At 53.4% G+C, this 25,706-nt stretch overlaps 1 protein-coding gene and 1 long non-coding RNA gene across 4 annotated transcripts in view; one reads left to right on the forward strand and one right to left on the reverse strand.

The window, feature by feature from the left end:
• Prdm11 (PR domain containing 11) overlaps nucleotides 1-24,176 on the reverse strand; it is an 81,015-nt gene extending 56,839 nt beyond the window's left edge. For all 3 annotated transcript variants that reach the window (NM_001368849.1, NM_001368848.1, NM_001177536.2), the window contains exon 1: nucleotides 23,990-24,176. The gene's annotated coding sequence lies outside the window, so the exon portion shown is untranslated. The remainder of the gene's footprint in view (nucleotides 1-23,989) is intronic.
• Nucleotides 7,359-11,456, forward strand: 4631405J19Rik (RIKEN cDNA 4631405J19 gene). Its single transcript, NR_110333.1, has 6 exons — nucleotides 7,359-7,658; nucleotides 8,149-8,185; nucleotides 8,409-8,570; nucleotides 8,887-8,966; nucleotides 9,477-9,692; nucleotides 11,021-11,456. It is a non-coding gene; the product is annotated as an RIKEN cDNA 4631405J19 gene (long non-coding RNA).
• Nucleotides 24,177-25,706: the final 1,530 nt, after the last annotated feature.

A 25,706-nucleotide genomic window follows, 5' to 3' on the forward strand; every position in this document is an offset into this window, starting at 1 on the left:
CTGTAAGGTCACCAAGTGAAATAACACACATGCTCTTGTGGTGGTGAGCGAGGAGCGGGGACATGGAACTGTTTTGCGGTGAGTCTAAAACTGCTATACAGTGTGGAGTGAGCCCAGGAGTGGCACAAAGAGACACAAAGTAATCCCATTGGAGGATCTGGGTAAACCATGTGAGGTTTGACCTCAGCATGAGAGGGGAGAGGAGGGAGGGGAAGATGGGGAGGGGAGGAGGGGGAAAGGGAGGAAAAGAGGGAGGGGCTCAGAGAATTAAGCACTTAAAGCAGTGTTTCTCAGCCTTTCTAACACTGCACACTTTAATACAGTTACTCACGTTGTGGTGACCCCCAACCATAAAACTGTTTCCACTGTTGCTTCATAACTGCAGTCCTAACATAAATGTCTGACATGTAGGATGATCTTAAGCAACCCCTGTGAAAGGGTCCTTTGATCCACGAAGGGATTGCAATCCACAGGTTGAGAACCGCTGCTTTAAAGGAATTCTTCCCATCTGTCAACAGACTCTTAGATCGAACCCCGGGGTGGCAAAGGGAGGGATCCAGGTTAGAAACTGAGTACAAAGGGGGCACTGGGCACATACGTGATGGGTGAGGGGCCCACCAATGGAGCAAGGCAGCCTGGTATGTTCACCATGAAGCATCCCTGGGCTTGTCTTATGGTCCTGCTCTGAAAGATTTGCCTGCCCGCTGCATGCATTCCCTCCCTTCACACCACACTCAGGCTATGTGCCAATCAGATCAACAGGCTGGCGAGCGGTCAGCATCCTAAGCAAAGGCCCTAAAGGACCATGCACACTCACTCTGCCCTGCCTTCTCCTGAAGCATGTGTGGCTCAGCAAACTTCCTGGTTTTGATTGTTTTGTTGTTTTGGAGACAGTCTGCTAAAGCCGAGTCTAGCTTTGAATTCTTGATCCTCCTGCCTCAGCCTCCTGAGCTGAGATGACAAGCATATACCAATGTATTCAGCTTCATGTTTTAAAATAAAACCAATCAATGGATAGAATGCAATGCGGGAAGGGGAGTATTCTAATCACAACTATATGAACACTATGGCTCAACCGTAACCCCTGTGGGATTTGATTTATATAAAGAAAGGGAACAAACCCAGGACAGCTGTAGTGTGAAACTGTTTCCTAGCCCAGTTCCCTCCCAGGCTCAGGGTTTGAGAAGTTAGTCCCCGCTGCTGACACTGTTTGGGGAAGGTGTGGGAACCTTTTGCACTAGGTTCCAGCAGGTAGAGGAGAACCCAAAGTCGGGGCTTACCGGTTCCCACTAAGGTCTCTCTGCAGCATGGCCTGTCACTGAGAGGTGAATAAGCCTCACCCCATCTATCACAGGTAGAGTTCCAGACACCACCCCTTCTCACCACAATGGTCTATATCCCCCGGACCATGAGCCAAAATACAGCCTTCCTCCCTCAAATTGTTTCTATCAGGTATGTAGTCACATCTACGAGAGGAAGTAAAGTAGGGGTCAAGTTCAGAGTTATTCTTGGAGCCAACTGGAATAGGTAGAAAACAAGAGTCCTAGGGTGCTAAAATCAGGTTTGATTTCTCAGCCTGGGTGCTGGTTCCATGGGTATATTTGTGGAAGTATCTCTTGTCATGCTTCTGTAAGGTGTGTGTGTGTGTGTGTGTGTGTGTACTTGTATGAACTAGCATGCAAAGGCAAGACCTAAGGCAGGGGACCCAAAGGCAGGAAACACCATAGGCAACTGTGGAACTGAGCTCTAGTCAGCTCAGGGCTTCCTGCTGTGGAACCCAACTGTTTGGGCCTGTCGAACTGTGCTCCTCCTAAGGTGCTCCCTCTGGGAGGACTTCTGAAATGTACCACATGTTCTCTTCTGTTGGTAGGACTCAGAAAGGCAGAGGTCAGAACAAGCCCTGAAGAAGCTGTTTCAGAGTGGCACTATTTTTGTGGGCTTGCATCCCACTGTGTTTGACAGACTCAGGTGTCACAGCTCCCTTCAAGCACCAGCTGGGCCACTCTCAGCCCCAGAAGCAGGAGCCACCGTGTCAATCAATGGTACACCTCCATGGTCTTACCGGCGACTGGACATGAAGCCTGGCCTTTTTTTCTTTCTTTTCTTTTCTTTTTTATGATTGGTTTTACTTTTTATTTTATGTGAATTGGTGTTTTGCCTGCATTCGTGAGTGAAGGTACTGGGTCCCCTGGAGCTGGAGTTGTGAGCTGTCATGTGGGTGCTGGGAATTGGACCTGGGTCCTCTGGAAGAGCGGCCAGTGCTCTTAATCCCTGAGCCATCTCTCCAGCCAGCTCTCTGGTTTGGCTTTAGTTTTCAAGAAAGAGTTTTTCTGTGTAGTCCTGGCTGTCCTAAAACTCATTCTGTACACCAGGCTGGCCTCGAACTCACAGAGATCTGGCAGCCTCTGCTTCCAAAGTGCTGGGATTTAAGGCGTGCGCCATCCCTACCAGCAAGAACCTGGTGTTTAAGGAATATCATTACACACGATTTCTCTCCTCTGCAGCTGACAGCTGACCCACTTTGGGGTAGTCAAAGTGAGTGAAAGGTGTTTATTTTGTGACTTCAGTGAGAAAGCCCGCAGCCAAGGCAGTCAAGGCAGCCAAGCTCTGCAGAAGGCTTTGCAGGGCACATCCATGAAGCCAGCCAACAGAGCGGAAGGACATGGGTACAATAAGAAACATATTTGACCTTGTCCTTGGTTTCTGGCACACTCTCTAAAGGGAATATCTCTTGTTATTCCTCAGAAGCCCTTTGGCCAGCACCTGAGTTTACTTCTGTGGACTCCAGAGAGCTTCAGGGTGGGGCCAGTGCTAGAGCTTTCAGCCTCACCCACTGAGCTCTGAAACTGGGGAACAGGGGCTGGAGATTAAGCCCTACTTCACATGGCTGGGGTATGATTCTGAGGCAGAGTGCTTGCCTGGTATGCACAGGGCACTGGATCCAATGACCAGAGCCAGAAAACTAAACTAAACAATTTTTTAAAATATGGGCTTGGGGAAGTGCTCAGTGAGTAAAGCGCTGGGCTAGCACAGAGACTGAGTTCAGTTCCCAGCACCCACACCCAATCCGAGTATGGGGTCCTGTGGGGGAGGGGACAGACAGAGCTTAGGGACTTGCAGGCTATCCAGTCTGCTGAAACAGTGAGCTGCAGGTTCAACAAGAAACCCTGTCTCAAAAGGAAGGTGGACAGAAATGGGGGTGGACGTCAACCCCCAGTCTTCACATGTGCATCCCAGAGCACAGATGTATGTGCTACGTATCACACACACGCACACAGACACACACACACACACGCACGCACGCACATGCATGCACACACCATTCCCTATGCAGCTCTTCTATCTGGCAGTGTCTGGCTTGGGCCTTTTCTATAAGCCAGGAATGGTGAGAAACACCATTTCCTTCATTCTGTAAATCAACCCAGGGGATGATGGAGAGAGACTGAGGAAGGCTCGGAGCCTTGATCTACAGTGGTCTGAAGCATAGACACTTAGGATCTGAAAAAAATAGTCTGAAGTGGACGTCCCGTGAGACTGAGCCCCAGTCCTCTGGAGTCTGTGCTGAGCCTGGAAAGCCAGTGTGGACAGGTGAGGCTGGAGGATCTGAGAACTGTTTGGTACTGGACACACTGGAAGGGGGGAATTCGATGGGCAAAGCTGGAGTGCCGGTCAGCAGATGGGAAAGCCAGCCCACCTCTTCACTGCCTGGAAGCTTCTCTCTCTCTCTCTCTCTCTCTCTCTCTCTCTCTGAAGCCTCTGAAGACAGGGTCACCGCTCTGATCAGCTGTCACCCACCCTTGCTTTGCCCTGCCCCACTGCAGGTACGGGGCCCCTTCTGACTAGGCTTGTTCCTGGTGGCTTCAGCTCGCCGTCTGGGCCTTGGAAACCAACTCAGATGCATGCTCTCTGGGTTGGGAGTTTGCACTGGGCACTCTACGGAGAGGGACCTGGTACGGGGGCCTCTTCAGGATGCACAGAACCTGGATGTGATACCTCACACCTTCACCCCAGATCTGGAACTCAAGGGCAGCCCCTGCTACATAGTGTGATCTGATCTCACACCACGAAACCAGGTAAAAGTTACACGTGGGCTTCCATGCCACCATTTCTCTCCTTTTCTCCGAGCTTCCCTAGGGTTTGGGAGCTCCGTCACATCAACACATCAGGCAGCTTTACTAAAGAAGGAAGCTACTCCTTCCCAGTGACTCTTCCTGAACTCAGCTACTCACACATAGCAGCCTCCCCAGAGTGGCGCCCTACTGGGCACCCACAGTCAAGGCGAATCTATCACCATGGGGCCCCTTGCTTCAAACCCTGCACAGTGACCATCTCATGCAGAGCAGATTATACAGGACACCATACCCATTTCCTGCGACCTCGTCACTCATGGTTCTTTCTCCCACTACCCCTAGCATAGCCCCAGGAGCCTGCCCTCCCTCCCACATGACTTTGTGGTGGCTATTTCCTCTGTAAGGAGTGCTCTTTCCAGAGGATGCGCATGGCTTGCCCCTCCCTCCAGGCTTCGACTGATGTCAAATCTCTGGGCATTCTACATTAACTAGTACCCCTTGCTCTTTCTCTCCTGCCTGCTGTACTTTCTGCCGACCACACCGTTATCCAACCAATGTGCATGGTATTTATTTATAAGATCGGCCCGGTCTCTCTCCAACTAGAATGTAGACTCCAGGAAGTGAAGATGCTTATCTATTCTGTCCCTTGCTGTGTCCCCTGCAGCCAGAACAGGGCTTGGTGCAAAGTGGACACTCAACAGGCTCTGGGATGCACGGCCTCCTCCATGGTGACAGCAAGACCTGAAACAGAATGGCTGATGAGAAGAGCATTCCATGATGCTTCAAGTTATTGTAGTGCGACTGGGGAGGCGCCTGAATCTCTCTGGGCCTGTGGACATGGGCAGCATCTACTTGGTAAGGTTGCTGTGTGAAATGTACTCAGAGCTCAATGAGTTAAAAGCCCTTCAGGTCCTTCTTGCCAAGCCTGATGACTTGAGCTCAATCCCCAGGCATAACATAGTGGAAGGAGTGGACTGACTCAAGTTATCTTCTGACCTCCACACATACACCATGGCACGTGTGCACCCACACACACACACACACACACACGTACACACACATAGACAAAGAAATCCATTTTCAAATACTTGATGCCATTGGCAGCACATATAGAATGGCTCTGATACTCAGATGTACTCGCATGTACCGAGCGGCTCTGGACAGCTGGTGAAGTGAGGTGAGAGGTGAACTCGCTGGTTAAACAGAACCCTAGGCTCCACCCCCGACTTCCTGACCCACAGTCTGTCTAACATGCCTGGTTTAGGGGACTGTCCAAGTGCATGCTCAAGATGGGGTAGGGCTGCCCGCCTGAGTTCTGGGCATCCTTGCAACATCTCCACAGAGCATCTCTGGCTGTAAGGGCTTCCTGTTCTCTGGCCCCCAAACCATTTCTGCCGCGGGTCACATAGTAATAAAGTAGGTCAAGGGGACTTTGAGCATGTACCTGATGGCTTCCAGAAGACAGACATTGGCTTCTCTGTTTGCCCTGGAAGGTGCTGAGCCCTCAACCCTGGGCTCTTCCCCTACGCAGCGACCCACTGTATGCTCATCACATTCTTCCCTGTGATTTGAGGGCAGGGTGATCTACCTGTCCTGCCAATGCAGTTATCTGCCATGCAGGGGGAGCCTACTGTGCGCGGAGCTGCTGGCAATAAAGTTGTTCTGATCCTTTGTACTCTAGTACAGACACTATGGTCCTGGGATTCTTCTATGACTCTTGTGTGTGTGTGTGTGTGTGTGTGTGTGTGTGTGTGGTAGTCATGTATAAACACCAGAGTAAGCAGTTTTTCCATGAAGGTGGAAGGGCTCACGTACAGATCCATGAGTTGGCAGAGATCCTGGCTTGGCCCTGCCCTTTCGCAAGCACCTACTCTACACATGATCTCACTCCTCACTGTTCCCTTCCTATGGGTGACAGGGCAGGAGCTCTGCTTCAAAAGGACAAGCAGCGTGGGGAGCTACTGAAGCTTACAGATGAAGGAGACCAAGGGGGATGATGTCGGCTAATAAACCTGCGTATGTATGGTGACACGGGCACTACCACTCGTAATGTCTGCTTGTCACACCTGTGGGACAGACTGCGGTTGTGGGACTGCACTGGTGGAGCTGACAAGCTCAGAAGGAAGAGGCTCTGCAGAGCAGTGACACTGCCAGGAAGGTGACCTTCCTCACGGGCCTCCAGGAAGGAGGTGGGAGGGGGGACGCTCTAATGTGACAATGCCCTGGCAGAGTGGGGTGTCTTCTAAACCCAGTGGAGGGCACCCATTCCCTCCCTTGTGGCCTGTCCTCCTGCAGTTCTGCATGCCAGCACTGTCCTACCTGCTGGGAATCCAGAGAACAGGGTTCCTGTCCTCATGGGTCAGCAGCTATGCCTATGGGAATGCCTTACTGACCCTTATTTTTTCTGGCACCGACTGTCTGGTGTCTTGGGGACACTTAGGTGTGTGATTGTGAAGACCAACCAGTCAGAGCCTGGATCAGCAGTCCTCAGTGATTAGTGCACCTTCCTTCCTATTGCCTCAGGGTGGACAGGTAGGAGACCCAGCCAATGGATGAAGGGGTGGAGTGTCCCAGGAGACCACTGCGAAGAGAAAAGGATGCAGAACAGCTGTGCCTGCTGCCAGGCTTGTGCCTCACCCCCACCCACAACCCCACCCCAGTGGCTGCCTGTGAGGAGAGCCAGTACAGAAGAAAGCAGAGAAGGCTGGACGGTGTCCTGAAGACACTGTACGAGCCCCTGGAGCCAATGCTGCCTGAAGCTCTCAGGATCCTCTTGGACCTCGAGCTCAGCCACATGCATTCCATTTTTGCGTGACGGCTGAGTTTCTGGCAGGTGGTGATTCCATAAAGTCCACGACCTTGCAAACAGTTTTCCTTCGCTTTTCAGATGGAAGTTCAGAGAGGTTAAGTGGCTTGACCAAAGCTGCACAGCAGCCATATGCAATCTTACCAGCACAAAGCCTACCCTCCTGCTACTATTCTCAGGTGGCACCCCTGTAGGACAGGTGATGAACTGCAACTAAGAGAGGAAGGGATTCTGTCCAGGACAGGTCTTCCTGAGAGGATCCCACAAGAAAATCACTGTCGAACCTGCTCCACCCTGAGGCAACAGGAAGGAAGGAAGTATATGTAGGTGGCACACTGGCAGCTGTTGCTATCTCAACTTTTCTTTCTGCCGGTTTTAAAGAAACAGAAGAACCCTCAGGAAAGCCTGGGGTGTCTGCTCTCTACAGTCAGACAGGCTGGTCACATTGCGCAGGTGGCTCCACACAGTGGCGGTGTGCTGGACGCAAGTGGGAGCCCTGCTCAGATGAGCCAGCCTCCCCAGCTCTGAAGGCAGGCAGCCAGGCAGCCAGCCTCTGAGTTTCCTGTGGTGGCCTCCGAGCTGGTGACCTGTATGGCAGACTGAGGACCTGGGATGCATCCAGCTGCCAGCTCGACTTCCTCTGGACTGCTCCCTACCCTGAGCCCCGCAGACTCGGAGCTCAAGTGGATGACATCTTGTGCTCCCAGAGGTACAGGAGGCCGGAAATGAGAGCACAGGCAGCCAGGTCCCTGCAAGGAGCAGCTCAAGTAGAATCGGGGAAGGCAAGTGGCAGAGGGACACGCCCTGCTGTGATCAGAACTAGAGAAGCCTCCCATTGTCCCTTTATAAAATGAGACAAGTCGGGCTGTGCTGCTGTGAGCCTGGGACCTCTTCCACTTAGGCGCTGAGCCCCACTCTCCCTGTCTGAACAATGAGGCGACTGGGCTTCATTTCCTTCATTACCTGCTTGCTCTGGCTTTCTGTGACTACAATGTAGGGGTGGGATGGGGTGGGGGGGGCGCATCCAAAAACTCACAGCACTGGACCAGCAAGTGACAAACACCTTCCCATCAACCTCCTTACTCTACCACAGAAGCCAACATAAGCTATGGTAAACAAACAAACAAACAAACAAACAAACAAAACCCTGATGGATTCCAGCCCTGGGATCCACTGCACCATTTATACCAAATCATGACAGCCCAGGGGAACCCCACACGGACACAGCATGCTAGCACCCAACTAGCAGAGTCCTTTCCATTTCTCTCACAGGTCCCCGAATGGGAAATGAATCATGAAAACCACGAAGGTAAAATTAGTCTGCCCTGCCAAGGAGTAATTTATGCTGTGACCAGCCCCTGGAGAGAGGACTGTACATGGGCTTGGGTTGGCCTCTGGGGTTGGCAGAGGGCAGCCTGGCCATCTGGAGCCCCTGTCTCCGGGCTCTTCTATTTCTGGCCTCTGCTTCCTGGGCTGTTGGCACGGGCTCTAGAGCTTTCCTAAGTCCCTCCTTGTTCCCTCCCTGGCAGCAGACCTCCAGCAAGCAGACATGCCTGGGTTCCAGTGAGCTGCCCATTCTGCTGCCCTCCGAGTTCACAGGTGAGGGAGAGTCAGCTCCGAGAGGATACTTGGGCAACTACAGGGATGCGACGAAGCAGGATCTGAACCCAGACCCCTTGATCTCCAGCCCTCAGGTGAGTGTGACAAGGGGACACTGGCAGCCCTCATACCTACTATGTGTTTTCCAGTCTCAGACCCAACAGCAAGCCCTCCATGTTCTATCCACTGGCAAGGTGGGGGGAGATCCCTTACTGACCCAGGGAGTGGGGCTTACAAAAGGCCACAGAGCAAGTGTGAATACCATTGTAGAGATCCTGCTATTGGGCTATTTGTGCAGAGTAAACGTGGCTGAGGGAATGAAGGATTCCCTGCATACAGGGGCCTATGTGGCTGTGTCACTCATAGAACTAACCAGACCCAGTAGAGACCCTGGGTATAGCTCTCATCTAGGCAGCTGTTTCTATTTGTGGGACCCATGAGGAACACAGGAGCCACTGAAGGAGGGGTTCATCTGAAGGCGAGTGAGTCAGGTAAGTTACCAGACCTTCCTGAGCTGTGTTAGAGATAGGCTCAGTGGAGGCTTGGGGCGGGGAGGGGATTGCGGGGGGTGGGGGGGGAGCGAGCACTGTAGGCTGAAAGAGTTCAATGGCAACACAAGTGTCCTGTATGAAGGTGGGCACACTATCTGCCCTCTGTCCCTCTGGTCCCAGAGCACCAGTAACACCCACAGCCGCCCTTGCAGAGAGAATGTACTTCCACTCCAGGGGCTGGCAGCTGAGCGTGTGTATGGCCAGCTGGGAGAAGCAGCACCTCCCCGCTAGGATGTAGCTCCAATCAGCTCTGCTGCAGGTCTCCCAGAGTGAGCACAGCTGCTGTGGCCGGGGCCCTGGGTACAGAGCTTTCAAACTGCACTGCTGGGCCTCTTCCCATCAAAACTGGCGTGCAAAGAGTCCACGTAACTCCCGCAAGACCCCCCCAGTCACCACTGCCTCCCAGAAAAGCCCTTATTCCACAGTCTGATGGCTCCCTTGCTCATACAGCCTGTGCTAGAAGACTGGGATGGGGCTAGCCAAGTTCACCTGTAACTCCAGCACTTGGGAGGCGGAGGCAAGAGAAGCCCTGTGAATCTGCGGCCAGTCTGGGCTACGTGGTGAGGCTTTCCCAGCTACACATGGGAACTAACAACAGCGGCCATCATGGGTTATTCTGAGGAGTAGTTGGCTCATCACAAGGCACTGAACATCATCTAGCCATAGGTAAGCGCTCAGTACACAAGCGATGTGTGAAACCCGTGTACAAATCCCTCTGACACTATGCTTACAACCTTCACTCTGAGCAGGGCCAGGTCAGTACCTTCAGAATGAGGTGACAGCAGACCAGCACGAGCCAGCAGCTGGACAGAGGGGGCAGGCAGATGCCCTACTACCCACCAGCACCCTCTAGCCCACTAGTCTTTCGGAGACTTACTTTTCCCCGTTGAAAACTGGCCCAGTGATGGCTTTTCTGTGCTTCCCTGGGAGTCCCCAGTGTCCTCCCTCTAACAGGGCAGAGGACCTTGGAGCAGCGACTCTTCAGCTGGCCATTTCAACCACCAGGAGGGTGTATAGCTTGGTGCTGGGGAGGGCTGGGCTGGGGCCAGCCACACACTCCTCTGCTTTTAAAATGTAATCCCAGCTGTCTGCACTCGCTGACCACACGCCACTGCCCGGAGAGGCAAGGCTAAGCAGGCCGCCCGGCTGGCCACCCTCTGCCAAAATGATCACATTGGGTGGCCTTGTAAGAAAGGAGTGAATAGACAGCCAGATGGCCTGGCTACCACTCCCAGCCCTGCCAGTGGTCAACCATGTGGGTGGCTTTGAGACTGTCATTTAGGAATCTGTAACCTTGGTTTCTCTCCTCCTGGGCAACGGCCACAACCGGGGCACCTGTTTCACAAGGCAAGCTGGTCAGGCAGGGCAGACTCTGCTGCTTGCCAGGGCTGTAAGGAAGAGTCAGAAGCCATTCTCTCAACACGGAACCAGGAGAATGCTGTACTCCAAAGGCTGAGGCAAACCCTTGCCTGGGCCAACATGGTGCTAAGACACCCAGCTCCCAGGGGGCAAGTCTGGCCCCACGCTGCTTTCTTCTCTTGCCCACCATGCAGGCCAACAGAGATCAAATCCACAGCCACAACGGCCCCATTGAGGACCAGTAAATGTGTCCACGGTGTGGGGTTACATTAGGTGCTATGCTCCTGGCCACCTCCTCAGAGCAAATGACCAGGACAGCCACTTTCCCTCTCTGCAGGCCCCAGTCCAGAACCTTCAGGGCCAAGCAGGGTAGAAATCTGATCACCCGTTGCATTCCCAGGCAGCAATGTCCTCTGGGACACCCACTGACCGGGGAATGGAGGCGTCACAAAGGCGAGAGCCAACCCAGGCTGCTCACCAGGGACGTGGGCTCTGCGCCCAGTGAGGCGATGGTGAACGAAGGCAGAGGCGGGACCCCACTACAGGGACACTGCTGGCTGCCTACCCTTTGCCTGGCCAGCCCTTTGCACTCAAGGCTGCTCAATGACGCGAGTGCTGTTATTTCTGGTTCACAGTGGATACAGCCAAGCCACAGAGGTGCCACAGTTCTAGAAATGGTGGCTCTTGGAGGAGCTGGGTCAGGATTTCAGCCTGGGCATTCCGATTCCAGAGGCTGCTGATCTTCTGGACACCCACCACCACCGCGCCTCCCTGCGGCTCCCACTAGAACAAGGACAGCAGAGGAGACTGAAGGAGAGGAGACACTGGGGTCAAGGATGCAGATTTTCCATCCAGCTCAAAAGAAGTGAGCCTGGGATAACTGGCGTCCATGGGAGGTGTTTGGTCCTTCACCAACTCTTAACGGACACATTTTAAATATTGGATAATACATTTTTAAAGCACAGCAGGTTCCCATAACCCAGCAAGAGCAACTCCAGAGAGGCCCAAGGAAGTTCTGGAATAAAATCATAGCTAACCTCCATGTCTATCGGTAGGGGAATGGCTAAATAACAATGACTTCCAAGCACTATGCATTAGTGTCTTTAGAAAGATGGTAGGTCTCCATGTGAAGTCAGAGCCAGACTAGCTCTGATGGCTCAAGCCCATAATCTCAGTATTCAGAACACTGAGGCAGGAAGACCAACGAGCTGGAAGCCAGCCTGGGCTACATAGTAGAGAGGGGGGCTGGCGGGGGAGAACAGGAAGACGGCCCAGTTGGGAAAGTGCTAGCTGTGCATAAGGACCAGAGTTCAAACCCCAGGGATGTAAAAATAAGTCAGGTGCACCAGTGAGTTCCTGAAATCCGGGGAGGCAGAGAGTGTCCCTGGGCTTGCTGGCCAGTCAGCCCAGCCAAATCAGAGAGCTCCAGGTTAGGAGAGAGAGAGAGAGAGAGAGAGAGAGAGAGAGAGAGAGAGAGAGAGAGACCCTGGCAGCCACGCATCACAACGTGGAAAGTGACCGAGGAAAATATCCAGTACTGACCTCTGGTCTATAAATGCACCAGCACATGTATACACACACCCAACAAGTGCAAGCACACACACACACACACACACACACGCACGCACACACACACACACACACACACACCCTACAGAAAAGCCAGATTTTTCTAGGTAGAATGTTGAAAGTTAATGTACCCAATAGTCAATACTACAGGCAACTCTCGCTGTCTGTGTCCTACACACTACAAGACTGAATCCAGAAAGAACTGTGCAGGACCACGGCTACTGTGATGCTAGCCTTGTGGAAGAGTCAGGAATGCCCCGTCTGCTAAGGAACGCCTTATTTGTCAACATTCCACTTTTACAGCAAATATATAGTTGTATGACCTTTATAGGGTTAAAACTCAGCACCACAAATTTTAAAAGACACAAAGATCTGCCTTGGGAAATGGTGGTTCACCTCACCCCACAGCAATACAATCACCTACAACAAGGCTGGGAGCATCAGAGAAAAGTCTAATGCCCCATGGACAGCTGGATTGGGTGTCCCTGCCGAGCCTGGTTAGGGAAGCAGGGACCCAGGGCCTATCTACCCACATGTGGAGTCCTTTGAAAGCACTGTGCACAGGATTAGATCCTGGGGAGGGGGAGGTTGGGTAATGGCGGTCCCATTGTGACTTAAGAAATGGCTTAGGCAGTCAGAGGTGAACAACCTGGCTACTGAGAGCGGCCCACCCTTCCCTACACCCCGCCCCCCGCCCGTCCCCCCGTTCCCCCCCCCCCCCCCCCCGCTTCCACAGTGACCTCAGCCTCCTTACCAGAGGCTGCCTAGCTCCTGCCCAGCTTCTGGGGTGTTCCAGGATAGAGGGTGCATCTGAAAGGAATGATTCAAAGGTGAAGTTCCAAAAGGAGAGAGGCAAAAGCAGACAAACATCTGAAGTGTTCATAGGCTAAGTACTTGACGGTGACACTGTACCCAGGCAAGGGTCCTAACTGTCCAGTGAATCCTAACCCCAAACAGACCGAACCCAGCTAAACCCCAGGTCAGGACCGTGTAATAGTCAAATACTGATGACATCACTACTTCAAGCCAACTCCAGTGTAGACAGAAGAGCCAGGAGGAGTAGACCTGAGCCTCAGCTCTGCCCTCAAGTACCCACACAAGACCCTACCATCTTCACTGAACTCTTGGGAGCCTCAGTTAGTCCATCTGCCAACTGGGTCAATGGCACAACTCCCAGGCTGGCTATGAATAAGTTAAGATCAGCTCACCCCTCTGTGAAAAACAGTGGTTCCAGTAACACGCGCTGTCACGGCCACACTCTAGGGAGACCCAAGGCACCAAGAAAATAAATGGGCAATGACTGGGCTCCAAGACAGTTAGACTTGCTGGGTGTGGTGGCATGTGCCTTTCTTTCTAGGCAGAGGTAGGCAGATCCTTGTAAACTTGAGACCACCCTGATGGCCACCCTAGAGAGTTTCAGAGCAACCAGGACTACATGGTTGGACCCTGTGTCAAAACAATCAAAGCAAAGACAAGAGAGGAGCGGGGAGTTGCTACTGGGGCATACTAAATGGTGCCTGAGGCAAACCAAGCCCTTGACTGAGCCCTGACTCCTGGGTGCAACCTAAGAGGATTACATTGGGGGACCCTGCCGAGCAGGCTTTGGATGTCCTTTGAGAAACAGGACTTAGGCAGTCCTGCATGACATTAACCAGGGAAGCTGCCAGCTTCAGGGTGGGCAGGCAGCAGGGGGAAACCTGAGACCACCGACCTAGGATCTGCTCCTCACCCCCTCACACACACACACAGAGCGCCACTCTTCCAGTGTGACCAGAGCCACGTCGAAACCAAGGCACCTCAGTGACTCCAGGCTGGTTGGCCTGAAGCCCAAGCTGGGTCAGGTGAAGAAGGCCTGCCCTGCCCCACCCCATTCTGCAGGAGCGCAGACTCCCCTGAACAGCAGCTGCCCAGCCTGCGGCTGCTGCAGGACCCAGCTGGTCTGGGAGCCTAACAGAGAGAGTGAGCCAGGGGCACCCTTAACGGGGCCCCAAGGAGAAGGGAGAGGCTGGTGCTAGTGGGAGGGGTGCTCTCACAGTTCCCTCCTGGGCAGCCCCCCTCCTTGGGCTTGTGGCCACATGCAGGCCCAGGCACACCTTGGGTTCTTCCCAGAAACCAAGGGCAAGGTGGGTCCCTCAAGCTCAGAAAAGAGCCTAGGAGAAAGCTGAAGGAGTAACCTCGTCACGGTACGCTGTGCTCCCTTGAAGTGGCACAGGCTGGGCCTAGCTTCCAGGTGTGGCAGAAATGCTGGCCTCAGACCTGGCCATCAGGAAATCAACATGGGAAACAACTGCAGGCCACTGTCCCTTCTGACCCCAGCTCTCCAGATGGTAGGCCACAAACCAGGGTAACCCCAGTCTCTACAACAAGCCCCAGCTTCCCTCCTCCGTGCACGAGCCCCACCAGGCCGCAAAGAACCTGGCCACTCCACTGGCTGCTCTCCAGGTCAGACCCTGCAGCTCTAGTGTTAGAGGTGGGGGAATGAAGCTTCACCCACAGCCAGCAACCACAAGCTCAGGACCAGATCAGCCTAGGAGGGCTGTGGCCTCACCCTAGGGGCCTTGCTGGCTCACCACCCCAGGACTGCCCCATAGAATGGGCAGATAGCTCCTCCCTGGCAACTCACTCCACTGAGTGCAAGGACAGCCTCCCAGACAAGAGAAAAACAAGGACCGCACCCCAGGGTGGTCTTGTCCCTCCTCTAACCGTTCCAAGCCTCCTGCTGCAGGGACAGAAGTTCTCAACCTAAAATAAAAGCTCGCTGCATCTCACCTCTACTAAGGAATGATCAAGACCTCCTCAGTAGCTCCACGCAAGTTCTTCCAGTCTCTAGGGTCATCCCCTCCCCTCTCTCAAATGCCAAGACCTCTTGTCATTCAATGGCTTTCTGGCCTTCCCAATGCTTACCTACACATACCTGTTCTCAGTGCCCAAATGCCCTTCCCTCCCCTCTCCAGACACACTTCTGCTTTTCCTGAGGGGTGCTCAGCTGCTCCCCTACCTCTGGGAAGTGAACCTGCACTCTCTTCCCCATTGCCAACGCCAATCCTCACACTCCCTGCCTTCACTTATAGTCAGGATGGGAGCCAGAATGGCTCAAACTACCTGTGATTAAAAACAACAACAAACAAAAAACCCCAAAACAACAACAAACCTCAACCACCTTGTTTCAGCTTCCAAACAGTGGCCCTTGGATGCGTTTGCAAACTACAGTGAAAATGGCAGGGGGACCTCACGGTGCAGTAAGAGCTTCTTGAGTTTGTTCTCCAAGTCCTGTGACACTCACTCCCTTGATGGATCTGTAGCAGAACAGTAACTCGCAGCTGCTCACCTAGGGCAGAGGTCCACCCAGCATTCCCAGCGTGGCATGGGCCAGGCTGCTGTCACCCTTGCCTTCCAAGGAGAGCCATCCAGCAGTGTGCTTGAATTCCCAGACCCCAAGGGAATACTGGTCAACTATATGATGGCAAAGTGTTAGGTAGATAGGCCCAACCACCCCACAATGCAGCTGCACTGTGCCAAGAGTCCTCCATGCCCCAGACTGGCCTGGGCTACGGTTCTTCATGGTCTATGTTTTCGCTTCACTACCCTGCAGCTCAGGGGTGAAACGGGAAAGCCACCAGTCACCCCGTGCAAAGATCCTCAACCCAGCCACCACCAGCAGTGACCCAGAGTGGGTGATCTCGGCTCAGCCTTTCCTATCTGTGTGACTCTGGGTCACTTCTTCTTTGGGCTTCCATTTCACCTTTACAAGCCAGATCCAATAACATGGGCACAGTGGGGCAGCTGAGGCTGGCAGGGCTGTGCACACGCATGTGCCTCCTGCAGGCATGGCTGGTACTGGGGCTCAGTATTTCTTGGGAGGGATTAGTCCTGTTCTCTCATGCACTAAGTCACAAGTCTCTTCCCTTTCCTGAGGTAAGGGGCTTCTCGCTCTTCATCACACCTTCTGGCTGGGACACTGAACCCTTGGCAAACATCAACCTCCCTGGCTTCTCTGACTTGCTTCCTGGAACCCTGCTAGTCTGCACAGGGGCTTTACAGGCACACAGATATACAGGGACACATACAAGACCAGTCACCCTGACTCTGCTGGGGTTGTGAGGTCTGAGCCAGGTCAAATCAATAGCTCCCCACCCTCCAGGTCACACCCTATCGCAGACAATGACAATGCTGGGTCTACTGTAGCTCGGTCCCATGTGCTGCCATATGACAAGCTCTCTCATAACAGGCCCCCTCGCTGAGGAACTGAGGGTCTACTCAGCCTCTTTTGTACCCCAAGCCAGCCACTCCATCACCGAGGGAAGCTGGCAGCGGGACCCTTTCTTAGCCCTCATCCTTTCCCTCTAGGAAAGTTCTAGAAAGGGGGAGATAACAGACTGGGAGCTCTGGGATTGTATGTGGGGTGGGGGTGGGGGGTGTCTCCACATCTACCTTCTCAGATATGACCACACCAGCTCAGCTCAAGGTTAAGTCACACCATATACCACCCGTAGCCTGCTCTCCTGTGTTCACTAACAACCCTTTCCTGAGTATGGACACTGGTTACTACAAATACATCCAGGAGGGAGAACCTTGGGCACAGAGGAAGGCTGGATTTGGAGTCTGGCCTCTCGAAAGCAAATGATTCCTATAAGGTCTGTTCTGCTCTCTGAGCCTCAGTGTACTGGGTGGTTTTGTGTGTCAACTTGACACACAGGCTGGAGTTATCACAGAGAAAGGAGCTTCAGTTGAGGAAATGCTTCCATGAGATCCAGCTGTGGGGCATTTTCTCAATTAGTGATCAAGGGGGGGAGGATCCCTTGTGGGTGGTGCCATTCCTGGGCTGGTAGTCTTGGGTTCTATAAGAAAACAAGCTGAGCAAGCCAGGGGAAGCAAGCCAGTAAGTAACATCCCTCCACGGCCTCTGCATCAGCTCCTGCTTCCTGACCTGCTTGAGTTCCAGTCCTGGCTTCCTCTGGTGATGAACAGCAATGTGGAAGTGTCAGCTGAATAAACCCTTTCCTCCCCAACTTGCTTCTTGATCATGATGTTTTGTGCAGGAATAGAACCCCTGACTAAGACACTAGTTTCTTCAATGGCACAATGGGGTGTCCTGTGGGGTAGCCAGCCTGCCTTGGGACTTTGGATAAATGTTTTGAGAAAAGGCAGAACCTGGAAGAGAATGCTGGGTTTCCTTCTGTGTCAGAGGGGAGGGAAAATTCCACAGGCCACAGAGAGCTCCAGAGGTTCAGGTGTCTCATTGAAAGATAGAACCCAGCCCTCCACTGCTACTCTACTCTGAAGCTGATGCCAGGAGGCAGAATGCCAGCTGCCCATGTCTGCTCCCCTCCCCCATCATCACTTCATCTGAGACTCTGGGTCTAGCCAACTGTGACTCCATGTTCTGACTCTGAGGTTCCCAGGGTGGAAAAAGGTCCTGACAACATCTGTGCCAAGACCCTACCTATCAAATCGTTTTTAAAGCGCCAAAGTCGCCTGCTGGGAATTATTAGATAAGACATAAAGCCCTCCTTTGTGATGTAGCTTTCACGGGGTGACTGGAAAGAGTCTAAGCTGTGTGCCCTTCAGCTGCTCAATCAACCTCTCTGAGCCCAGGTTCCATAAATGGATGTGAAAAGCACTGTTGTCAAGGACCATGGTACTTAAAACATGTTCCTTCCAGCAGCCGACCCCTCCTGGGGAGCAGTGACTTCAATTTGGTACCAACAATATAAAGGGATTTTTTTCCACAGAATATGAGGCGGGACTGACACCCTTATCTCTGTGGCCAGAGGACACTGGAGCCAGACAGGCCTCAAGCAGCATTCAGTGTGTGGAATGAGTGCCCGAGGGTGTGGCCTCTGTCCATCTCTTTTCAGGTATGTTGTCCTTGGTAAAGAATACAAGATTGTGTCCATGCCCAGGACACGCTTCCCTGGTTCACAGAGGAAGGTGGCACAGGTCCTCTGCAGGACACAATGCCAACCCCACCAACCTGGTCCCTTCCCAACTTCCCACTCCCTGCCGGGCCCCAGATCCAAGTCCTCCCGAACCAAACAACGAACACTAGGATTCTCTGCCCACCTGAGCTGAGCCTTTACCTGTCCACTCCAACCTGTAATCATCTCTTCTGCTGGCTTCCTCCTCATTCTCTATCACTTCTGCAACCACTTCTATGCAGCCTGTGCACTCTTGACCAAGGATCTGGTCACGGTGTCTCATAAAATCCCTCAGGGGCTCCCTGCAGCCCACCAGTGCACAAACTCCTTCTTGGCCAGCACAGCTACTCCAGCCTAGCTGGCAACTGGGGGTTAGGTAAGGCAGGAGCCAGGTGACCCAGCTTCAAGTCCCAGCTGCACAGTTTACCAACAGTGAAGTCTCTTCCCCTTGCTGAGCCTCGGTGTCTCAAACCCTAGGCTGGGGAAACACTTTTTTTTCTTTTTTTTTTTTTTTTTTGAGACAGGGTTTCTCTATGTAGCCCTGGCTGTCCTGGAACTCACTCTGTAGACCAGGCTGGCCTTGAACTTCGAAATCTGCTTGCCTCTGCCTCCCAAGTGCTGGGATTAAAAGAATGCACAACCACTGCCTGGCTGGCAAGTTAAATTTTCAATGGATGTGTTCATTTAACTTAAGCTGTTGCAGATTAAACTAGACGGCATGCAGAAAGGCCCTAGCAGAGCCCTGGAGTATGACTGGCTGATGTCAGTGGCAGGGGTCTCACAATATTAGACAATCCGCATAGCTGACGGTTTGTTCTTCTAATGACTCCAACTTTCCAATTTTATTTTACCCTTATACGCAGGTTGTGAAGGGTGAATGCTCCCCATTCGTTCACAACTTCACACAGCTTCCAGGCCACAATCACTAAAACCCTACACTGTTCACAGGGGTAAACCAAGTGCCAGATACAGGGCTAAGAACAGCGAGGGAGAGAAAGACAAAACATGTAAGGAAGGCGTAAGATCTGTCATAAAGAGAGAAAGCAGGAAGCTGAGACAGGGAATCGTGCGGGCTGCAATTCTAAACAGGAAAGTGTCCCAGAAGGCAGTAGTTTTGGCAGCCCTGCTGCTGAAGACAGAGCCAGTCCAGAGCCAACTGGGAGCAGTACTCTAGGGAGCCCATGCCCAAGGGCAGGACCAGGACACTGTGCTCTGATATCCATCCCACCCTCCTGCACCAACACTCACCAACCACAGACCATCTTTCCAAGGCTGCCCGCCAGCCCTGACCCACTCAGACGCCTCTCTTCTTTCTCTCTCTTCCTCTGCGTCCAGCCCATCCTTCAAAGCCCATCCTGAAGGTGTCCTCCACTGAGGAGACTGCTCCTTGAGTGGGATTGACAGCTCTCCCCTTCCCCATCAACTGTAACCCTATGACCACCTTTCCTGGTGCCTAGCTGAGCGCGGGCCTATGAGTTGTGTAAGACAAGGGCTGGGTGGCCCCAAGCCTAGCACGGCAAGAATATATAAGCTTCAGGTAGGAACAAAGGGCAGGATGACACCCAGGCCCAGGCTTCCCCTCCTGCAATCCTTTTTTGGGGTGCTGGGCTGAGGGATATCACTAGTGTAGGTACACTGTGCGTGTGAACATCAGCCCCCTTGGTATCAGCAGATACAAATCTGCAATAGGAAATAGGCTTTTTAAAAATAACAACACACATTTTTTTTCTTCTGGCTTTTTTTTTCTTTCTGCACGGCTTGTTTTTCCGCCATGGCCCCTGGGCCAGCTGCCGAGAAGCCCCTCCCTCCCTGGCCCCACTCTGAGAACATGAGGCTCTGGGGCCTCCAAGGACTTGCAGGCTCCAGCCAGAGGTGGAGATTACCAGCCAGCTTCATTCCCTCAAGCCCCACTCCCAGGTACTCCTGGGCCAGGCACTCCTCTGCTCAAAAGTCTATATTAGAGGGGTGTCCAGAACGGTCACTCACCCCACACGACACTTTCATAGAGATTGCTCTATGATATACCCTTTCCACCCTCTCACACCCACACACACTCACCAGCCACTGCCTCTCCAAGGCTGGCCACAGGTCCCTTCTCCACATTGATGCCTCCCCCCTCCCCTGTCTCCGTGTGTGTGTGTGTGTGTGTGTGTGTGTGTGTGTGTGTGTGTGTCTGTGTGTGTGTGTGTCTGTGTGTGTATGGACCCTATCCAGGGAGCTCCCAGGGTCCTCTGCCTTTGCTCCAAGTGGCTGCTTTCAGGTGACATCCCACTTTCTGATCCTGACTGTGCCATAAGCTCTATACCTCTCACCCCACCTCTCAGAGCCTCAGTTTCCCGATCTGTAAAAACTTGTGGGTATCTCCAGAACAGGGATGTAGTATGGAGTGGCTAGCACTTGAGTGTACCCTAGTGATAATGGTTCACATGTTTAAAGAGGCAGGATTTGAAGACATGGGGCCTATTAGGAGGTCCCTGGGTTTCTCTTTCTCTCTCTCTCTCTCTCTCTCTCTCTCTCTCTCTCTCTCTCTCTCTCTTTTGTGTGTGTGTGTGTGTGTGTGTGTATCCTTAATGAGACTTCTTCCAGACTCTTTGTCTTACCATGTGATCTCCCCTGTCACATGCCCCTCCACTGTGCTATCCAGCACAATGAAACACTCCAAAGACATCTCCCTGGAGCTGGGGCCATGCTGTTTGGACCTTCAGATTCCAAAACTGTTAGCTAAATGAATGCCCTTGCCTCAGACAGTAAACGGCCTCAGGTGATACACAGTCTTGAGAAACTGACTTATACAGGACAGAGCTGCTTAGTGCCTGACAGGTGTAAGCCCTCGGGGACACTAGCTGATATCACCACCATTCCTTTCCCACCCTTGCACTGAATCACCCCTTATGTCAGCAGAGATCTCGGGGCCTCCCATCTCATCCTCTATCTCTCCTGGAATTGCCTATCATAGTTCTCTGGAGCTCAGTGCCACTGGGTCCAGACACCTGCAAAGACCAAGAGCTTTGCATCTGCCCTCGACCAGTGACTTACTGCTGCATCTGAAACCTTCCTGCTGGAACTGCAGCTCAGGGAGGCTCGGAGCACACTGCCTGTCCTCAGTCAGGGCCAAGTACTCACAGAGGGCATTCACCCAGCAGCTCTCAGACACAAGCCTCTTACCTAAAACAGGACCCATGGTCTGGTGACGATGAAAGATCATCACTAAGTAACAACAGGAATCCAAGGAGACGAGGATGAGACCAGAAACACCTGTAACCCAAGTTTAGCCTAACCCAGAAAGGCTTCCTGGAGGAGGTGACATAAGCTATCCTGTAAGAATAAGCCAACCTGGGTCTCAGTGGTTTCAAACAACAAAGGTCTATCCCTCAGTTGTACTGCACATTTATGGTGGAGCACCAAGGTACACTGCTCATGGAATGACACAGAAGCAGTTCCAATTCTGCTATCAGATGCCACACCACCAAGAAGGAGATCTTAGGAGAGTCTTGCATTGACAGCTAACTGCTTTGAGCCACAATCAACTCATGTCCCAGACTCACCAGCTAGTCACATGGCCTTGACCTAGAATAAGAGGACTGAAGGCAACCCTGTGGTATACCTGGAGCTGCTGGAAATATTTTTAGGAGGGCAATAAAGACCACCAGATACAGGGGCTGGAGAGATGGCTCAGAGGTTAAGAGTACTGACTGCTCTTCCAGAGGTCCTGAGTTCAATTTCTAGCAACCACATGGTGGCTCACAACCATCTGTAATGGGATCCCATGCCCTCTTCCGGTGTTGAGTGATTGTGTGCTCACATAATAAATCTAAAAACAAAAACAAAAAGTAAAGGCCAGCAGACATTTCCACACCACTCTGCCCCTCACTGTCTTTCATTCATTCATAAATCCTAGGTCAGGATCCAAGAGAGGCTGGCCAGGGCAGGCTGGGCTGGGCTGGGCAACAGAGAGGTGAGAAGGGCAGGAGATGAGGCTGAAGATAAGGGAGAGTCATGTTATAGGCTTTACAGTTAGCAACAATTTGATCCTTTATCAGAAGTGCACCAGGCAGACTGGAGGGGGAGCGGGAGCAGGAACTAGGGAGACTGAGGTGACCCCAATTGTACCACGGGGAACAGGGCAAGAGCAGGTGCCTTATCTCAGACCCTAGCAGTTGTCCTGGGAACAGGAAGTACTGTTCCCCAGTGTGCTAGTGGGGAGAAATTAGGAAGCCAGGATGGGTTGGATTCACTAAAGAGAGCTCCCTGGGCTTGCAGATGGGTGGACTGACTGGATGAGGCAGGCAGGGACACACTGAGATCAACCCTGGAGGAAGCTTATGGAGGAAAGCCAAGTGAGAGACCACAAAGGCAGCATAACTCCAACCCCCCAACTCCTCTTCCAATAGTCTTTGCCTCTTTCAGGCTTTCTGATAATCCCACATTGAATCTAAGTGAAGAGTAAGCCAGATGAAGGACTCTCATCAGACACCTCGGAGAACCAACCTAAGAAACATTTGGACCAGAAAGCTCCAGGCTGGGGGTGATGGCCGTGATGACAGAGCAAGGGCCCCTGGGACAAGTGTTCCTCATTTTTGAGACGGATACTCAGAAGGTACCACACCCTGAGAGCATCTGCTCCTTAGGGGCACTGTTAGTTAGGGGCTGGGTGGAGCAGGCTGGGGTCTGGCAATCGTGATTCCCAAAATGGTTCACAGAGCATCGCCCAGGATCACAGCTCTAGATTCTGAAACCAGGAGTCTGACCCTGGGCCAGGTACTTAATTGATCCTATCTCAATGCTCTCCCAGCTGACTCCCACACAGGCTGTACTGGACCCACTGCAGGGAAGGAGAATCCCCTTGAAGAGATCAACTACAGCCCTGCAAAATCCAAAGCCCCGTGGGAAGGATCCTGAAGATGTCCTTTCCAAGAAACTAAATAAACCAGGGGGTCTGGGCCATATGCCCAGAAGGTTCCCAGCAGAGACCATACTCCGCTCCCCAGGGATGAGGGGGATATGGGACTTCTGACCCATACACCCTACACCATCAACCAAGACCTAGGAAAGTCCCTGCCTTCCTCTTCGGGGGACAGGGGTGCCACGGGAATCACACTTCATGGAAAACTATTCTGCTTCAGATAGACAAAACTCCCAAAGTTTATAGGGTTCTCAAGATGAAAAGAAGGCTCCCTTCACTGCTCGCAGTCCCCACGCACAAAGGACTGGGCGTGCTTCTTTCTGATCACTCTTAATCACAGACCACGGCTGTCCTCCACACGAAGCCATGGTCAAAAAAAACAAAAGACAGACTTTCCTTCTCTAGGTCATCAACTGATTCTAAGGGTCTGAGCTCCAACTCAGATGGGCTCAAGACACTAGCAACTTTTTGCCTTATTAGCCCAAGGCTGCTCAGTAGTCCCTGCAGCGACTTGCCTAGGGCACGCTGGCCTTGACAGAGGAAGGTCATTGGCCACCAAGTTTCTGCAGTTTCTGCATCACATAGTACCTTGGGGACCGGGAATGAGGAGGTGGGGGGTGGAGACGACACTCAGGGGCGAATTCCCGAAGAGTCCGTGCTGCAACCAAGACTTAAAATAGATAAAAGGCACGCCCTCCCTCTGCCGCCCCAGGCCCGCGGCAGGTCACAGAGAGGCATGCGGTCCCTAAGCCCCCCAGCCCGGCCCCGAAGCACCGGCGACCGGGTCCCTGCAACTAGGCCAGCGGCTGCATCCCGCCCTCGCCCCGCCCTGCCCCCTGTCTACGCGCTCTCTTTGCGAACGCCGGGCCCGAACAGCCGCTCCCATTGGCCGGCGGCCGCGTCCGTCAGCGCGCGGCGGAGCCGAGGAAAAGGCTACAGTGGAACAAGGCGGGCGAGTGCGCGGAGGAAGGAGGCGGAGGCTGGGCCGCCCGAGGCCCGCGTCGGGCGGTGGCGACGACCTGCGGGCCCGGGCCACCTTGAGACCCGCCCCGCTTCCGGTGCTCCGGTCCGTGCCCCGTCGCCTGCCTGCGCCCCCGCTCCCCAGTGTCCCCGCGCGCTCTTCGCCGCGGCCCCCGCGCCGGTTGGCGAGCCGCCCAGCGTCTTCCGAAGCCATGTTCACGTTCATGGCCACGGTGGCCACCGGGCCCACTCACCTTCGCGGGCTCCCACGCGGGGCGGCGAGCCGGGCCGGGGCCGGGGCGGCGGGACGCGGCGGGACGGGGCGGCCGCGCGCGGGGTCCCCGGCCGGGCAAAGTTTCAGCGCCAGCGGCAGCGCGGCGGCGACTCGCTGCTGCTCTCCTCCCCTGCTTTGACCACCATCTTATTAGTACAGGAAATGACATGGAAAACGGAAGAAAGCGGCGTTTGGGGCAGACGCGGACCCCCCAATTCAGGGGGCCGGAGCCGAGCCTCGCTGAGCCCCGCGTCCCCCGAGCCGGCCCCGCGCGGGAGCTCGCGCGTCCCCGCCGCGCGCCCCACGGGGAGGGCGACGCTGCGGAGGAGGAGCGGGCTGCGCCAACTTTGTGCCTGGGATACTTTCTGGGGGTCGTGCTAGAAAGTTGTGGCGTTTGCGCAAGCCCATCCGAGGGTGCCTCCTGGCTCTGCCCGGCTTCGACGTTGTCGGTCTACAACCCAATAAATAGTCAGAGGGCGATAAATGCGTTTATAATTTTAACCCTTACAGGGTCCTCTTCCGGGCCCCTTTAACCCTTTGGTTGCTCAGCCGTTTGGAAGTATCAACTGAAGTTGGGTAACATGCGTCCCATAGAACACCAAGGGAAAAGGGCCCTGGGGCCTGTGAGAAAAATTAACTATTTACGTGGGGACTAAAGGGTGAGTGTCACTTGCTGTTCAGATCAAAGTACAGTACCAAATCTGAATACAAAGCTGGAACGGGACTGTGTCCTAACTTAACTTGCCTAGTGCCTCATTGTATCCATCTGCAAAATGGCACCCAGCAAGAAAGATAGTGAAGGGATGTAGTAAGGCTGGGGTGTTTAAAGGAAGTGTGAGTGGTCAGAGGGAACCAGAACAACCCTACCCCAAGCCCTTCTTTGTAATGACCCCAAGGGGAGGCTGCTGCAGGGTGGGTTCCCTGGCCGAAGGAGGGCCTCACCTTAGGCTGGAAGTTGCCAAAAAGGATTCTACCTGAGTAAGAGATCTTGGAAGGCCTGCCCAGTGCCAGGTAGTCCAGGAAGGTCCAGATAGTCCCAAGAAGGTGTCACCTCAGGGGAGCCGATTACCCAGGGAAAGGAGCTTCCACCAGGGCGATCCCAGAGGGCTTTCCAAGGTCAAGTACTCCTGAGGATGCTTTGCTTAGGAGACCTGATGGGGGCTGGGACAGGAGGCAACTTCTCTTATTTCTCTTGACCTTGGTAACATAAACGCTTCTTCGGCTCCCTTGTCTGTCACTTGCAGTATGACCTTGAGTGTCTGTAGCTATGACCCTGTTTCCTCTTCTTGCAAAGCTGTAAAGGTCCAGCTGCCAGCTCTAGGGTGAGCCCTGAGGGTGTATGTAAAGAGCCCAGAAGCAGCTGTAATGCTATGGAAATGGCTAGGTGCTTGCTGTGTGTCCACAGTGTAGCTTTCTGAAGCACCGGGTCGTGTGTGGGATATGGATGAAGACCTGGATCTGTGTATCCCATTGTGGCTCCAGCCCAGTCAGAAGTCTGTAGGACTACCTCAAGTTCTAACTAACACCTGGGAGAGGGCAGGCTCAGGAAGAGAGGCTGAGGAATTAGCCACTTGTCCCTTATGAGGGGAAGAGACCATACATGAAACAACATCAGGGGTGGGCCAGGAATCCACAGGACCACATGCCAGGAAGGCAAACAGTGAAGACCCAAGTGCCCAGGGGTTGGCACAGGGCCT

Source organism: Mus musculus, chromosome 2 (genome assembly GCF_000001635.26).
Source record: "Mus musculus strain C57BL/6J chromosome 2, GRCm38.p6 C57BL/6J".
Classification (NCBI taxonomy): domain Eukaryota; kingdom Metazoa; phylum Chordata; class Mammalia; order Rodentia; family Muridae; genus Mus; species Mus musculus.